Source organism: Acipenser ruthenus, chromosome 14 (assembly GCF_902713425.1).
Source record: "Acipenser ruthenus chromosome 14, fAciRut3.2 maternal haplotype, whole genome shotgun sequence".
Taxonomy (NCBI): Eukaryota; Metazoa; Chordata; class Actinopteri; order Acipenseriformes; family Acipenseridae; genus Acipenser; species Acipenser ruthenus.
Genome location: NC_081202.1, coordinates 22,354,946 through 22,373,055, shown reverse-complemented (window position 1 = coordinate 22,373,055; position 18,110 = coordinate 22,354,946). Strand labels below are relative to the sequence as shown.

At 35.7% G+C, this 18,110-nt stretch overlaps 1 protein-coding gene and 1 pseudogene across 4 annotated transcripts in view; both read right to left on the bottom strand.

Annotated features, from left to right (window-relative positions):
• LOC117419695 (membrane-associated guanylate kinase, WW and PDZ domain-containing protein 2-like) overlaps positions 1–18,110 on the bottom strand; it is a 293,429-nt gene that overhangs the window by 163,897 nt on the left and 111,422 nt on the right. The gene's annotated exons all lie outside the window — the stretch shown is intronic.
• Positions 15,552–16,004, bottom strand: LOC117419696 (large ribosomal subunit protein eL14-like; annotated as a pseudogene).

The following is an 18,110-nucleotide window of genomic DNA, read 5'->3' as shown; positions in this document are numbered from 1 at the left end:
GCTGCATGGTATCAGTAGTCACGCAAGGCCAAATTGGCACGGGTGCCTGAAGGCAGACAGAAACATTTCAATATATCCGCCCGTATTTTTATATTAATTAGGTCCTTTGCATTTGGAAGATGAATTTCTCTCCCTAAAAGAAAGCTAAATGGAAAGCCGAATTACCCGAAAGGTACTACCAAAACAGTGTGACAAAACGGTGAGTCTTATTTGAATTTTTCCATGGAAACCCCGCCAATGAGTTCGCCTACAGAGGCTAAAATCCTTTTGACCTTTTTGCACCACAGTACGGTGTGTTTCAACCATGGACCTGCAACAGTAGTTGTTACAGTTTACTATTTTTTAAAAGCTGCAGTACCGGTAGTGCTTTAAATAAACACCTAAATCTGCACAACCAGTGGTGTTTTAAATAATAAGAATCACATTCTGAAGCTGCAAATACCAATTCCAAACTCTCTCAATCTCTTAAAGGCAAATGTGCCGAATGATAATACCAACTTTATATGACATTCTCCTGAATTAACTTTTCTTTTGTCACAAGGAGGTCTTGTCATATGGAGATCAATTGTAACTGATATTATTATTATTATGTTTATTTAGCAGATGCCTTTTTCCAAGGCGACTTACAGAGACTACCGTATGTGAACTATGCATCAGCTGCAGAGTCACATACAACAATGTCTCACCCGAAAGATGGAGCACAAGGAGGTCAAGTGGCTTGCTCAGGGTCACACAGGGAGTCAGTGATTTAGACGGAACCGGAAACCAGGGACCTCCTGGTTACAAGCCCTTTTCTTTAACCACCAGACCACACAGCCTCTTGTTCAAGAGCTTTTATATTTTTGAACAATTAAAACAATCCATAAGTTATCAGAATTAACCAAACAGACCTTACATTTGCTGCCCTTGTGATTGAGTGCTGCAATTATTCTATTCTGGTAGATAATGGATTAACAGATTAATGTGTAAATTAATTTAACAAATTGCTGAAACATGTAGAGTAATTCCTTAACATATACATTTAAGATCATTAAAAGTAAAAGTCTGCAATCTGCTCTATTTGTCCAAACTCAATGTATGTGAATGCAAAACTACTCTCCCATCCTGAAAAAAGTAATTGGCCCAGGCTTGTATGCATCATGGGATACAGCTTTTAAACCTTACATTCCTCGCATACCACAATATAGAGGTGACAGGAATCTCAATTTGTACTGTATTTTAATGGAACTTTCAATTATAGCTACTATAGGTGAACTGAATAACAAGTCTCTCTTCCAATGCACTTTGTTTTTGTATCATTTAGTTATTTTGGTTTCTTTCTTTCTCAGAAGAAACACAAAGCTACCTTTCTATAGAATGGAGCTACACTGAACAAATCTATAATCCTTCCCTTTGTTTTGTGGAAAAGCTCTCCAATCAGAGCCTCAGCGTCTAGGTATTGAGTGGATGGATATTGCACAACAGAGGTTATCATTATACCTCAAATATAACTGTAATGGCATCACTGGGACTATAGTTGGCAAATGGATCTAAAATGATATCATGATCTGTATCCCACAGATAGGCTAATGGGAGCATGTTCTAAGAGATGCAGACTGCATTAACCATAGGACATGTGTGTTCAAATGTTCACAAACAAATGGAATTCTTCACATATAATAATGGTTTTGAGACGTAACAATAACATCTCAATCTAATAAACTCCACATGCAGAGCTGACGAAATGCAAACACAGAGAAATGACAGTCTGGGTAGTAAATTATGCAAGCATTAAACACTTCTTCATGATTGGTACTTGACCCACACCTTATTTTCATCTGCTGCTGGGACAAAGTTTAAACGTGTTTGAAATCAGCCGTCTTAGTTTCCAACGGCTGCATATAGTAGACCATGTCAGTATGACGCATATTTATCTTGACATGAAGATAATCTTTGACATTCAGTTGCAAATTGCAATTGAAACCAGTGGCAGTACCAATTTGATATAAGAAGATGATAAGAGCTACTTTCAGTGCCTGCATTTAAGATGCAGGTGAAAGTGTAGCATAATGCTCTAGGGAATCCTAAATCTGAAGCAGACCTTGCAAAATGAAAATCATTTAGAAGATGGGGGTAGGGCTGTATGCTGTAATTTGAAGGCTGTGACTAATAATATTCTGTGACTAGTAATGAGAAGATAGACCATCATAGAGAATTGGACATGGACTAGGTTTTATTCTGCCTTGTTATATTTAATACCAATTGATTGATCAATCAACACTTTCATATTTCAGAACTGCTTCATTAATATATGCCTGATTAGCTCAGAGTTAACATTATCAAGCTGGTGCAGGGAAAGTCTTATGGGAAAAATGAAAACTTAACTTCATAAAGATTCTACAAGTCCTGTTCAAAAGGTTTACTCCCATTACACAGTTAAGTAGAAGCATTAATATCTGTGGCATAAATTCCAGTGCTGCTTATGCAAATCAACATCATTTAATGGCTCATATGAAATTAGGTGTTCAAATAAGGTTTCATTTTTTAACACACAAATGGGAACTGATTGCATAGAATATGGATTAAGATTCCTAGAAAAATCCTTCACCCACAAATAACTTTTATTATGTCCGCAAGGAATTGTATAGCAAATGTTTTGTTTGTTTGTTTGTTTGTTTGTTTTTAAACCTTTTACCAGCAATACAAAAAGAAACTTGATTTTGAATGCTTGTTAACTAGATGGTGCTGGCTCTTACCGCAATAAAAAAAAACATGTTTAGGATGCTAAATTACAGAGTTTAAACTCAGGATTTGTGATGTGGACTTATGTCCACTGGTTTGGGCTGGATTTGAACCCAAGTCACCATTCAGGTGAAATGCATTGGGCTAAAATAACATGCTGCTTGCCCACCTTGGACAAGAAACATTTCTACTGATGTAACTTGTTCACAATGTAAGATTGCTGGGGCACAGAATTGAACATTTTATTGGAAAATGAAAAAAAAAAGGTAGTGGAGATAAGATCTAATAGCACAGATGGTGGATACACAAATAAAACAGATTTGATTGTAGCACTTCTGTGCAGATGTCAGGAACCAAATCTGTTGGTGCATTTCCAAATAAAGCAATATTCATTGGCATTTACACCTGTAAAGGAGTCTTTTTTTGTTGTTGCTGGGATATACCATCCATTTACATACAATGGGCTTTGTTCACAGTCCCTGATAAAAAAAACAGTAACACTGAATGATGTCTAAAACAGGCAATCCATTCTACCCCCTAAGCTGTTCTTTTTCAAATGTGGTAAGTGTTGTTTTGTGTAACACATAAAAAATTAATAACATCTCATATGCAACAGTATAAATATACATAAAACTGATCAAAGCACTGGAAACAAATCAAAACTGATTCATACTGTTGTCTCTAGAACTGCAATCAAATTTTGATGGACAACTGTTCGGTTCTGCATACAATACTGTAAATTCAACTAAATGTAAGCGTCTGCATACTTGAGTTGTTTGAGAGCCCGGCACTGATTTTCTAAATCAGCTACTTAACACATTTCCTACCTACATTTTAATCTAGGTCATTATCTTTCAAAAAAATCTTCACAAGAATACCAGCCCAGCACTTAATTACTATTTCCCTCGTTCTCTCTCTCCCTCTCCATAATGATTTTAGCTCTGAAGTCATTTTCATTGCACTGCAACCAGTCATTACAAAAAGGATATTGCTGCTCTAGAAAGAGTGCAAAGAAGAGCAACCAGAATTATCCCGGGTTTAAAAGGCATGTCGTATGCAGACAGGCTAAAATAATTGAATCTATTCAGTCTTGAACAAAGAAGACTATGCGGCGATCTGATTCAAACATTCAAAATCCTAAAAGGTATAGACAATGTCGACCCAGGGAACTTTTTTGACCTGAAAAAAGAAACAAGGACCAGGGGCCACAAATGGAGATTAGATAAAGGGGCATTCAGAACAGAAAATAGGAGGCGCTTTTTTACACAGAGAATTGTGAGGGTCTGGAACCAACTCCCCAGTAATGTAGTTGAAGCTGACATCCTGGGATCCTTCAAGAAGCTGCTTGATGAGATTCTGGGATCAATAAGCTACTAACAACCAAACGAGCAAGATGGGCTGAATGGCCTCCTCTCGTTTGTAAACTTTCTTATGTTTCTTATGTTCTTATTATTATTGCTCTGGACTCATCAGAGATCATATGAGAACAACCAAGCATCACCAAATCAGCTTGATGACAAGACTGATTCACAATTCAACAAAAGCTAATGGTAGCCAAAGAAAATAAACAATGCAATAATATTACATTTAAAGGACGCCATAGATGTTCAGAAAATGTAGATCTGACCTTCAAAGAAACATTCATTTTGTATTTAAAATCAATGACAACATAAACCCCAAATGACTTCAGCCCCCATTTGAATTAATGAGTTCATAGCTAATGTCATTATTCCATAAATATTTGTGCATTTCTGTTTTCCAGATTCTTTCAAGCTTGCACATGTAAGACTTACATAGCAAATGGACAAAGAACTTACAACGGTTTAATACATGTTTTTAATGTATGGAGTTCCACTCTGAGTCACAGAATTGTGTTCTGAGTCCATGTACAGTTGTGAATGCAGTATTAGTAAATGGTACCTCCAAAATTGTAATGGTATGAATTACTACAGTAGCTAGAATCAGCTAATTGGCAGGAAGAGTCAGTTAGATTGCTGTTCTGAGCAGTTTAATTACTGTATTCCTCTCTGACAAATGGCATTTGCCTTTGGACTTGCTTCAGAATATGGCCCCAGCTGTTTGGATGCTTTATCCTAAATAGTCTTATAGACTTTGCACAGATCCTGCCCACAATTACAAAGACAAAATGATGTGTGTATTTAATAGAGAAGAGACAATAACGCCTTTATGCTTCAGCAGAGGTAATTTTCATCAGTATTACGACATGCCGTCCACTATTATTAACAGTAATTATGCACAGACTGTTTAAACATGGCTGCAGCTGACAGTCAACCCCAAGATCTGGAACTCTGGGTTCCTCACTTCATTCACGGTTGCTTTATGTTCTACTTAAATAAAACTTTGTGTAAAATCAGAAAACAAAAAAGGCTTTCTATAGAACACTGTCTCAGGAGGACCATTCTGTTTAGAGTTGATAGCAGTTTCAGGGGCATCAGTCATTTCAACTCAGCTCAGCTCCCACCAATATTCAACTCTCTTATCCCCAGTACCTGAATTGAGGCTCTGCTGCACTCAATTTTGTATTTTATGTTATTATGGATCCTTCTTTAATTTGAATTACTGTTAGTTCCATGGTGTGATCCCAAATTCAGATTAAGCAATCATCCTGTTTGTGATTCAGGATGAGACTCACAAGTGAATGGGCAGAAATGAGCTGCCTGAGCACTGCTCAGTAGAGATAACCACTGAGAGAAATGCAGTCGCACCCCGGATTGATGGAGTAGCAGCCATTTTTCACCCAGTCTGAGAAGAAAAAAAAAACAGCATACAGATGCTGCCGGGGATGTCATGAAGCATCTTTATACAGCAGTAGGGGACCCAAGCAGTCACCCACGCAAATCGAGTTTTAACTGGGCCATTAAAAGTCTGATTTATTGTATCTTCTGGATTTCAATCAAGCTCCTTTCTTAAATTATATATATATATATATATATATATATATATATATATATATATATATATATATATATATAATTTCCAGCAATGGTGTCTTCTGCAGTTCTGATAGGGGTTGTTACATACTTAACATACATCAGCCCCCAAGAGCTAAGAGCTGCAATGTTGTGTTCCTTCTTTCAGCTTTAAGTGTTACAATGCCAGACAGTTACTGTACCTCAGTTTAAATCCTTTCGCACCACATATTGTTGTGTGTGGAAGTGTTGGTGTATAATACATACATATACTGTTCACATACCATTGCTATCATTTTACCAAGGATTCTTGTCACCAAACCCCTAATATAAAATTACAGCTTTATTAGTACAGTTGGGTGTACTGTATTTATTATAATTAGTAAATGGTTTACAAGAAGAAGAAAAAGCAGCTTGGAGTTCATTATAAGAGAATAATAAAAAAAGTAGGGTTTCAAAAAGTTGTACGTGTTTGACTGTTTCATATAATAGTTAATATATTCATTTCTAAAAATTCCAACAGAGAAAGATTAGTGTGCCAGAGCTGGCAAAACTTTTTTTTTAAATCCCTGTATTGCATTCAATGACTGTTGGTAATGAGAACGTCTGATGTGACAGGTGAGAAAAGAACCGAACAAAGATTTTAGCAAATAGTAAATATGATGCAGGCAAGTGTTCAACATGTGCAGTAAAGGGAGCTTGTGGCAGGGTGGCAGCGCTGCCAGTTTGAGAAAGTGGCAGTTTTTCAAGTTTTCAACACAGACTTGGTGGCACTGCCAGTACTGTAGCACTGATGACTCCTTCAGAACAAATGAACATGTTTCCTGACAAAAAAACTGCACTAACTAGAATATATCCAACTGCACATCTGTAAATGAAAGCTCAGATGGGGAACTAATGTACACAAAGAAAACAGCCATTGTAAAACAATTGGTTTTAAGTATATTACTTTCAATTATTAAAATTTAACTTAATTCTTTTAAAACTAAAATTGAAGCACAGGCACTCTAAGGGGTGATCAATATTAAGCTTTAATGATTGAAATGCAGATTTTTAGTTCTGATCAATCCTGACAGCAGTCTACACTGGTTAGGTTTTGCTTAAAAAAAACAAAACAAAAAAAACAACATATTCGGCCCTTAGAAGCAGTGAACAGCTTCCAGGTGGAGTACTGCCATGCCCTGTCTGATAAAATACTGCATGAGTATTTGCTATAAGAATTCTTCCTGATTAGGTTGGTATTCATGCATATTCAGATACAACTTTACCAGCCTGCTTGCTACTCAGTATCTTCCACAAAGACCCCAATAGAGGAAACACTTTTCAGACGTCTTTGTGGACTCATCTTATTGAGCTGACTGTCAAGGCAGCTCTACTACAACAGCATTTGACATTCAAAATGCTTTTACACAGACAACGGAGAGACAAGGGTTTATTTAAGATAGAAATACCTGTCAACCTCTAAACAGATATGATTTTGTGCATCTGGAAAGTGATACATAGAATGTTGTAAAACTTGATTTTTATATCTTCAGACATTTATTGGGCAGTTGTGCAGATATACAACCATTTTTGGGCTGCAAACACTGCTGAATATATATACACACACACACACACACACACACACACACACACACACACACATACTGTGGTAGAGTAGCTTGTGGCCAAGGCAGACAACGGAAGAAAATATCACCAACAGAGGGACTGTAGTTCAGCCTCTTTTTAATAAACACAAAACAAACAAAACACAGGAACAAAATAATAGTTTGAGCAAAACACTACACACAAAACTCTTCAAACTGATCAAAACAAAACAGCACCCAAGCACAGCTATCACGGTACCTTTCTCATTGTTTTCTTTCTTACTCTCCTTCTCTGCTCCACACACTCCTACACAACCACACAAAACATTAATTCCTTTGTTCCTTTTACAGGATGTGGCGAGGGGTAGATTGACAATTAATCATTTAATTCCCACCTGGCCACATTCCACACTTTTCCAACCATACCTCAATCTCTCAATTAAACAATTAAAACACAATTTCCATCACCAGACACCCACACATATGTGCACCCATGTGCAGAGCTGCTGCTCTGTACACATCCTCCCACTACTTTACCACAATATATATATATATATAGAGAGAGAGAGAGAGAGAGAGAGAGAGAGAGAGAGAGAGAGAGAATGCCTTTAATGCCAACATTTTTTATTGTACTATTTAAATAAACAGTACTCATTATTAAGACAAAAACTTACACCCACCCCATTTTGCAACACTGAGAAAATAAATACATACATGAATAAATAAATAAATAAAATAACTATTAAAACTGAATGCCTACAGTAAATAGAGGACTAACCATCTTCATGTTTGTTTGTTTTTTTCTTTTACATATTTTCAGTATTTTGGAATAAACACTTGACTGTTACCTTATTCTCTCTTCAGCTTGCATGCTGATGCGACACCCAACCTTATTTGATATTTATTTATGGTATTGAGGGGGGGTGGACTCTGTGTGTGTGTGTGTGTGTGTGTGTGTGTGTGTGTGTGTGTGTGTGTATATATGAATGAGACACATTACTGTTATCATTAGAAGAAAAGGCACCATATAATACTAGCTTCTTTATTGTAATGACACTTTTCCTACATTGCTGTATAGACAAAGAGAGTTTTTGACATACCTGGATCTTGCTCTCAGACAGCCTCCCTCAAAGTAATCTGCACACCTTATTGTACTCTCCAGGCTCAAAATATGCAAAATTAAGAATGGCACTGTTTTAACTTGACATCCCAGCATAGCATCTAGAGATGTCTGTTAAAGGCGGGCACAGCAACATCGAAAAAAAGAGAATTGCAGCTGAGCTCTTTTGTTTCTGTCCTCTTATATGATGCAATGAGGCTCTACTGTTTTTTTGTTTTTTTTTTGTAGCTCAGCTGCTGTTTAGAGAGGGTAATTTACATTTCCCAATGTAGTGATCTCTGTATCCACCCCTTTTCTGTTACCTCAGGAGGGGTGTGGACATGTGAAAGCGTGTGTGTGTGTGTGCGCGCGCATTACATTTGGCACCTGATCATTCAGTGCTTAAATGAAAAAAAGAAAGAAAGAATATATATACAGACATTTACATAACAACAGGGTAGAGGAATCATTCAGCTGAGAGCAGACCATTGAGCACTATTTGATTTTTTCATTTTAAATTACCCCAGTAACCCAAGAACCAGACCACTGAACAAGGTATCCAGACAGACCGGCAATCTTTTTAATTATGAAATTAAATATAATGTCATTTAAAACCACAGCAAATGTATTGCAACAGAGATGATATAGGTCACACAGAGGGAATTTAAAGTAACCATGAAAAGATCAAACCTCAAAGACTTACAATATATGCAGAATAAAGATTGTGTTTAAAAAAACAAAACAAAACCAAAAAAACATTAAGGCAAGTAATTTCAAAATCAATTGCTTCCATGGATAAGGTTTGGGATGCCAGCCATAGCAATGGGAAAAAATACATAAGAATGCTTTACTATATATGCTATATACTGTAACACATTGGATTAATCTGACTGTTAGTACAATTAATGTTTACTTACATTCTGGCAGATCCTAGATTTAAAGCTCATCTCTGTTAAAGCTCAGGGAGATATAGCAACCAATGGTCACAAGTATAGTGAGCTATACTGGTTTTACTCTAGTTCAGAGGCAGTGAAAATATTTCCTGTTGTATGCAAAACTACCCAGCATATAACAAATTGTACTGGAGACTACTTGTCTGACGAGTAGAGTGTATTCATTTATCTTCAGTGCCTGTATGGCTAAGGGGCTGTCAGCCTCTTATATACCCTGAAGAAAGAAATGGCATCAATTATGCCTTACAGCTAAATTCAACTACTCTTAAATGTGAAATGTTCCAAACAGCCTCTCTCAATCCAGAGTCTACATTTTCTAAAATAATGTTACAGTGATTTAAACATTGCCACGACCCCCCAAATATTTATCAATATATAATGCATTGAATAATGAGAAAAAGCAAACAATACTGTCATTTCAATTATCAAACTAAAGTATTCTATTTTACTTTACCTTTTTGTGCTAAGCTTGTGTGGATTTCCGTATTTTATACATCATCATAGAATCTCTAGGTAAAGAAAACCTCAACATTGACATATTGTTGTACAGTATATAATAATAACAATTATAAATTACACTGTTTATCTACACACTGCGCTCTACTATTTGCATGGTACTGAATGCCTTTCTCTGCCATTATTTCAGAATTTTTTAATTTTTTAATTTTTTTCTACTGAATTGTCTGACAATAAAAATGAAGAAAAGAAAAGATGATACCACACTGAGTAGTGCTCTGCATTCTCCACATGCTTCTCCTACCTGAGTATTGCACTCATGTATTCCTGTTGTGATTGGATTTTTGAAATGGGTAGATTGTGGCAGACATTTTAAACTCAAGAGGTTACACGAAGTCCCAGACAATATATGCGCTTGTCATAAAGCCAGCACTAAGTGGCATCAAAAAATATGACTTTGTTCAACCTCATTTATTCAGTTCAAGCGGAAGACTCATTGTTGAACTGGCACCCAGGGCACTTCTTACCACTGAACAGACACTTTTCTAACTATAAGGCACAGTGTTCTTTCACTTGATCCGTCACAGAAACATTTGACAAATACACATTTGTTACATCTAGTTTAAATTGCTAGGAAGCACCAACATCACACAACATTTGACATTATTTAAAATCGCCTAATAAATATGTCCATCATTTTGTAACCATCTACCTTGTTTGGACTATAATACTGAATGTGCTTGTTTGAGGGACACTCAGGAATGTTATTCACAGACACACGTTATTCAAGAATGTCACATATTCACCTTTGACAGCAACTGCTGCCAATAATGTATGCTTCATGTGTACATCCGCTATACTGTATATATTGCTTTTTGCATAAAACTACAAATAGGAGCTTACTTTAAAAAGCCTTAGATGTAGGTAAATATACTGTAAACATGCTTTACAAATAAGGTAGGGGACAAAAAAAATAAACAACAAAAATAAAACCCACTGGCTTATGTGCATAAATATACACAGACCTAAGAGATTAACATGCTTTATAAATACAGCTCATAATAATTATAAAGTTCTATTGAAATACTGTATTTCTGTTTATCATAATCATAATCGAAAATTGTGTATTTAAAAAAAAAAATAGCAATATGGTTTTGAAAACTGTCCAAATTGCTTATTTGAGGGCTAAGAATGAAAAATCTGCCAAAAGAAAGAGAGCATTTTTAACATGGAAATTGCCAAAATAAATGAACAACTGGGTGGTTAAAGACATTCTCAAACTTAAAAGCAGAACACAATGAATTTGTTATAACAAATGCCATTTTTATTTTACTCAAAGGGTGGGACTGTTATGGTAACATGTGGTAGATTAATTTAAGTCTGGCAGACTATACAGGTTCATAACTTGGATTGTTGTGCTTTTAAACCATGCAAAGAAATGTGCCGTCCTTGTTACTTTCAAGGTCAAAATCAGTTAACCATATTGCTTATGTATATCCCCCATTAGTCTGGTTACATGACTTTGTACTGTACTTAACAGAAATCTGTGTTGCAGAGACCCATTGTAAATAGGCTTAAGTTATCAGTGATGATATGCTTTGTATGTCCCCAGTAATCTTTTGATTGGCTGATCAGATGCTTTTTAAATGAAGCCGACTTTACATTTTTATTGCAAACTGAACATTTACGAAATGACTGGCAGACATTTTAGTTTGGGTTCAATCACTGCAGCATGGAGCTCATTTAATAGTGTTTATTTACCTTGACTGGAGCAGCTGCAATAGAAAGGGCACATCATGTATCTAAGCAACCATGAATCATGAATCAAATCAAAATCAAAGTCTGATTTTAAAAAGAGACGCTCAAGAAATCAAAGTTACATGCAATATAAGACTTTCATTTGTGCTAGTAATGAACATTTGAAATTATAAAACATTTTAATTTAATTACAGGATACTAAGTCGCTCTGCTCTCTCTATGAGCCCATTTTACTCTGTTCCAGCTTGTAAATCAAGGATTCTATTTATATTATATAAAAGGGGCGATGCTATTTGCTTTGTAAATTCACTGTATAATGAAATCTTGAAAATTGAAGGGTCTGTTAGTACATAATGCACATGCCCTCCCGAATTCCCCTTTGGATTGATACTGCCTGTACTGGGCTGGCAGTTGGAAGGAAGTCAGCATGATTCCTAACCAGGGCTGCGGTGAATAGGGACTCACTAATCACAGCTGTATAGGATACCCTGACCAATATGCAAGTCCATACAGATAATCAGTCTGATGATAAGGTAACACATTTTATATTACCTTATAAAAAATAAAAATAAATAAATAAATAAATTAATAATAATAATTACTAAATACCACCTTAACAAACACTGTATCTTAAATAATGGCAGTTATAGGTCTTCTGTGATTTGTGGTTGTCAAGAAAGACAGGAGGCAGGAATTAGCTCACCAGTGTTGAACCTGAATACCCATCAATGATCGAAAGTAACCTGCAGTGAAGATGATTTGAAATGAATTTTGAACAGTGACAAGATGGCATGTGATCATTATTTCACCGATATTATTTCAATTTTATATATATATATATATATATATATATATATATATATATATATATATATATATATACACACTGTATATATATATATATATATATATAAAATCGAAAGCTACTTGTATTTACTTACTCTCCTGAGCTTTTCACTAGTCAAAGTAGAGTTACGCTGCACTGATGAGCCCCAAGCAGGGCGAGACATGTCTGCAGTCACTGTGCTTTGACTTTTAAAATGCTGTGAATGTAGAAGCCTTTTGACGACTTTCACGCAATTTGATTAGCTCTTGTAATGCTTACGTTTGCATATGCTGATAACCCATATATATATATATATATATATATATATATATATATATATATATATATATATATAAAATCTAATTTCTTATATATATATTCATTTAGCTTCATTTCCATTTTCACTACTCCATTTACCAGTGTGTTGCTGCATTCTTAGTAAATTTTCTTTATCTGTATAAAACAATTGGGTTGATAAAAGCTGAACAGAACTGAGTGTTACAGCTTACAGGAATTTTGAAATAAGACCAACAATCCTGCAAGGCTAATGATGTGTTCAAAGAACACCAGCACAGTACAGCTCTGCTAAGACAAGCAAACCTGCAATTACATTGTACAACAGGAGTGTAAATCAATAACCTCTTCCTTCAGAAGGACTGCAGTATGCTCGCAGCGATTAATGGTTAGAATTTGACATGAATGCGCAAGTCAAATTGGGCTTATGGATATAACTGAGAAAGCTCAAGAACTATTTAGTATAATGAAACACAGAATTCTCAATAAACAAACAGTAAAGGGCAGGACAGTTGACAAGGAAATCCAAAGAACAAAAGCACTTTGATTTAACTTATGTTCAATTCTTAAGCTTCAGCAAGTTTAAAGGTCTGTGGATTATTAGGCTTTTTGAACTGTCTGTCAGTTAAGCAAACAAAGCATTTCGGTTGGAAAAAGACAACTAGTTAGCATTTTTTAAATCAATGCCTTATATGTTGCCTATACCATCCAAGTGTGCATTTCTTTTGTTTTAGCTGTCCTATACGGTGAAAAGAGATTTGCTGTTTATACCGGAATAGTGTAGCAAATTAATAGACTGCCTTAACTTTTAAGCTGCATAAGTCCATGAATGTGCAGCATTTTTACAAGCTTTATGATGTTTGCTATTACAGCTGTGCATACTTTAATGGGGCAGTGCTTAGAGTGGATGTAACAGGTAACGTTTTTTGATATCTTGTCGTTACATATTCTGCCCTTTGTTGGTGAGATGAGGTTAATGGTTGAGTAGTTGCTGATTTGCACCCAGCCTCCTCCCTTATGTACCACAGTTATTAGCACTGTCGTGGCTAAGAAAAGAAATGAAACAGTGTACATGTATTACAAATTGGGAAACGTGTAAGGAAAACAGTTAAAATCAAGATGCTATATTGTTGCTCAAGTAAAAATAATAACCTAGAAGACTATCATATTTTGCCAAACTGTTTTGAAAATGAAAGTTAATTCCAGCATGGTACCGCTACATTTAAAAGATTCATGCAATGTGCTATACTAACTGGTTTGTTCATAAATATGTATGCTTTTCACCACATTTTTAAATGCTGTACTATTTTGAAGAACTTAACTAAGAAGTAATAACAGAATAAGGGATATCAACCAAGGTTATAATGGATCACAGAGTTATCACTGACATAAACCAACTATTATGTTGTTTTCTTTCCAATTTAGTTCCTGAGAAGAATAGTCGTCGCAGTTATTATTATTGAGGTGTACTTGCCACTCGCTGTGTGTTATTGTTTTCTGTAAAACATTGATATCCATTGATATCCTGTCCTGTAAGAAAAGGCTTAATCATGCAAAGCTTGTTTTAACGTTGTCTTTATTACGCTGGCCAGCGACCTGCGCTTGCAACTGTATTGTCATATTTTCTACATTCGCAAATTAATAAAATCGATACCGGGGTAGTAAAAAGAGAGGGTTACCGGTCAGTTGCCTTGGAAACTTTTTGTGTGTGTGAAAAATATCTGCAACCAGGGGTCTTTGTAAATCGAGGCCAAAGAAAGAATACCTGCTGCTAATAATCCTCAACCTATACAGTAGAATTTGCTGAAAGTCTGGTCCTGCCAAGGAAAATCTGTATTAGTTGTTGCCTGTAGCCAACAAAAGGATCACCAGACATAGCTTTGCAATTTGTATATGTTACAATTGGTGGTGAAGCTGGTTGAATTCGCATGATTTTGGATATCATACTATACCTTACAGAGACTGAAACAATAAATGTGCTGTCAGACTGGAACAAATAGCTCTTTAAATCGTAGTGGGACTCTGGATTGATAAAAAAGAAGATGGTACCACAATTTAATTTGCCATTTAATAAATAAAACAACAAGAGAGGCAACTATATTTATTTATTTATTTATTTATTTATTTGCAGATGCCCTTATCCAGGGCGACTTACAGTCGTAAACAAAAATACATTTCAAGAATAATTCCTCTTATTAATGGACACAGAACTGCAGTGCAAAACATTTATTATAAACACCTTTAATGCCTTTGTGTGGCAACCAAAATATTATGAAGTCATCTATTTCATTTTTGTTTTCATCATAACAATGCTGTGCTTTATTGACTTTTTAAAAACAGGACCAGGGTTGCATTTACCGAAGACTACAATGATATAGTCCATGTATATACTATTCCGTACAATAGGGTTTACTAGAGAACTAACAAATTGATCTATTTTTTTATTTTTATGTTTTGAGTGTTTATTTGTTTTCTTTTGAGTTTTTTTTTTATTGTTTTGAATATGTGTGTACTGTATGTTTTTGTCTAAGGGGAATGAAGTATTAGATCTATATTTCTGTGTCCATAAAGTAGAATCATGGTTTACCATGCTTTTTAATATGTTTTACCACCACTCTTTGGGCTTTACCACTATGCTTTTACACTTTTGATATGCTTTTACTATGAAAAACTTTGTAACTAGAATCAGGTATTTAGACATATGTCGTCTCCAAAGGGATTACAGTTGTTAGTATAACTTATTATAAAGCATTTTAATGTTATCAGGATTAACTGTGTGGTGAGTGCTTACAGTAAGTTTACTGTACTTTCCAAAAAATAAAAAAATGATTACACAGTACTAATGAGATGATAAAGTATTACCAAGAAGTGCGTCTTCTCATGATTATTATGATTGGTAGTAGTAGTAGTTTTTTCTTTCTTTTTTTTAACCAATACTTTATTGTCAATATAACAGTTTTTTATGCTTTGATAGCCTCTTTTTGGAGTTTCTTTACTTCATGCTTGATGATCTTGTTCCTCATTTTCTTGGCCTTCATAACCTTGTAGCGTTCGAAGTCTGTCATTTTGGCCCTCTTTTCTTTGGCCACAATTTTCTTTGCCCAGTTGGATGAAGACCACTTCTCACTGACTTCTGCCTTTTCCCAGGCCTTTCTCACTGCCTTGTGACCTGCACTGTGTGGGACCTTAATAACGAAGTCAGTAAGCTGCATGCACGTGAAGGGCATGGGCTGTCTCTTTGCACCAGAGCAGGGGCCATCTATCAGAGCCCTGTTTTGGTCAATAACGTCAATGATGGCTACCAGCTTTCCAGCGTGTGGGCCAAATGAAACGTAGGCCAATCTCAATGTAATGTTTGAACGCCATGATGGCTGTCCATGAGCATTTTTTGCAAAAAAAAAAGTTTTTTTGCTACGTTATATATGTTTAAGCTAAAGCTTTCCAAGGTTATTCCACTTTGGCAGCCAATTACTAGTTACAATTCACATGGTTTTAGTGTCTTGCAGCAATTTAAAATTGGCTGATAAATTCCTCCTAGTCTTTTCACAGACAGGAAATGAACTGAAGACAATCATTCAGGGTCCCTGATTAAGCTATGCATCTCAATAAATCATTTATGTGACAAAAGGGTTACATTAAAAAAAAAAAGGTTATTTTTCATCAGTACTTTTTGCAGGGTTTAAGAGTTATATTAAAAAAAAAATAAGAAGAAGAAAAACAATCAGTATGTTCTGGTATATTTAAAGAATCTAAGGCCTCACGGGTGCTTAAATGTTAGACAACAAAGCTATACTCTCTATTACATTTATTAGGTACAAAATTATGAACCTACTTTCAGCGCTCCAATAATAAACCATTTCTAAAATGTCAATCAAAATTGGAGACAGAAAAAGGAAAGCAACAACCAATAAAATAAAGATTTCCAGGGGAGTAGTCCAAAGAGCAATACAGTAGTCATGATTGCTATATTGGTTGTTGCTGTATCACTTGCAGTAAAACGTGTATGGTACCTGTACAGCAACAAGAATTTGAGCAACCTTGATATCCTATCATGAGTTAAGTCATTTAGCAGACGCTTTTTTTTATCCAAAGCGACTTACAGAGACTAAGGGGTGAACTATGCATCATGCTGCTGCAGTCACTTACAATAGGACCTCGGTTTTATGTCTTATCCGAAGGACAGAGCACAAGGAGGTTAAGTGACTTGCTCAGGGTCACACACAGTGTGTTAGTGGCTGAGCCGGGATTTGAACCTGGAACCTCCTGGTATCAAACCCTTTTCTTTAACCACTGTACCATCAAGCCTACCTATCAAGCATGGTTTCCAAATGCCATGGTTGATCCAGAAGAACAGAATCTACTATTTTGATAATTTTGTAAAGGATGTACTTTATATCCAGAATGCAAAAAAGTACAGAAGACTAAGAAGAGCATATTTCATATGTTAAATAGGACTACGTAAACAAACCCTCTGAAGACAGATAAGATTTTCGTATCTTGGTTGTTCTTGTTGGAAACATATCAATGATTCGTACAAGAAAAATGGTAAGATAACATTGACATGAGTGTGAACTTTCCCAAGCCCAGACAAAACTGAATTGTGAGATGTCCTGCATTTCATACAGTCCAGAAAAAAATGCTGTAAATCTGTGCTAAAGATAGAATCTGTAAAAGCCACTGAATGCCAAATTGAAAGGTTTTAACATTTTCCTTTAACCCCACTGATCCTAAGAAAACATCTAAGTGGACAGACTGCACTTAAATAAAAAGGGAACCAATCTACTCAGAGAAAGGATCCTCGAGGCGGTTCAGAAGCATTTAAAACTAGAAAGGAAGGGGGGAGAAATCAACAAAAAAACAGAAGTGAGACTTCATCAAAACAATGGCAACAACTCAGGTAAGACAGCCATTAAATGTATTTATCTAAATGCTAGAAGTCTCAGAAACAAAATGTTAGAACTAGAAACTACTGCACTAACAAGTAACTACAATTGGATAGGTGTTACAGAAACTTGGTTATCCGAGAGTGATGGAGACGAATATAATATTAGTGGGTATACACTGTATAGGAAAAATATTTAGGACAGAAGAGGGGGAGGGGTAGCGCTATACATAAAAATTGTCTTGAAGAAAACAATGCAGAATCAATATGGGTCAGAATAATGGACAAAAATTCAAAGGGCATAATAACAGGGGCATGCTATAGACTGCCAAATTCAGATGCCGAACAAAATAAACTGTTATACAACGACATTAGAAATGCATGTAGCAAAGGATAAGCCATACTAATGGGGGATTTCAACGTCCCCCATATAAAATGGGAAAACCCGTGGGGAGCACGACAGATGAAATTGAAATGGATGAAATGACAAATGACTGTTTCCTAACGCAATTTGTCAAAGCACCGACTAGAGGGGAGGCATGCCTTGATTTAAATAATGAAGACAGAATAACTAAAACAGAGGTCAGAGAACCATTGGCAAACTC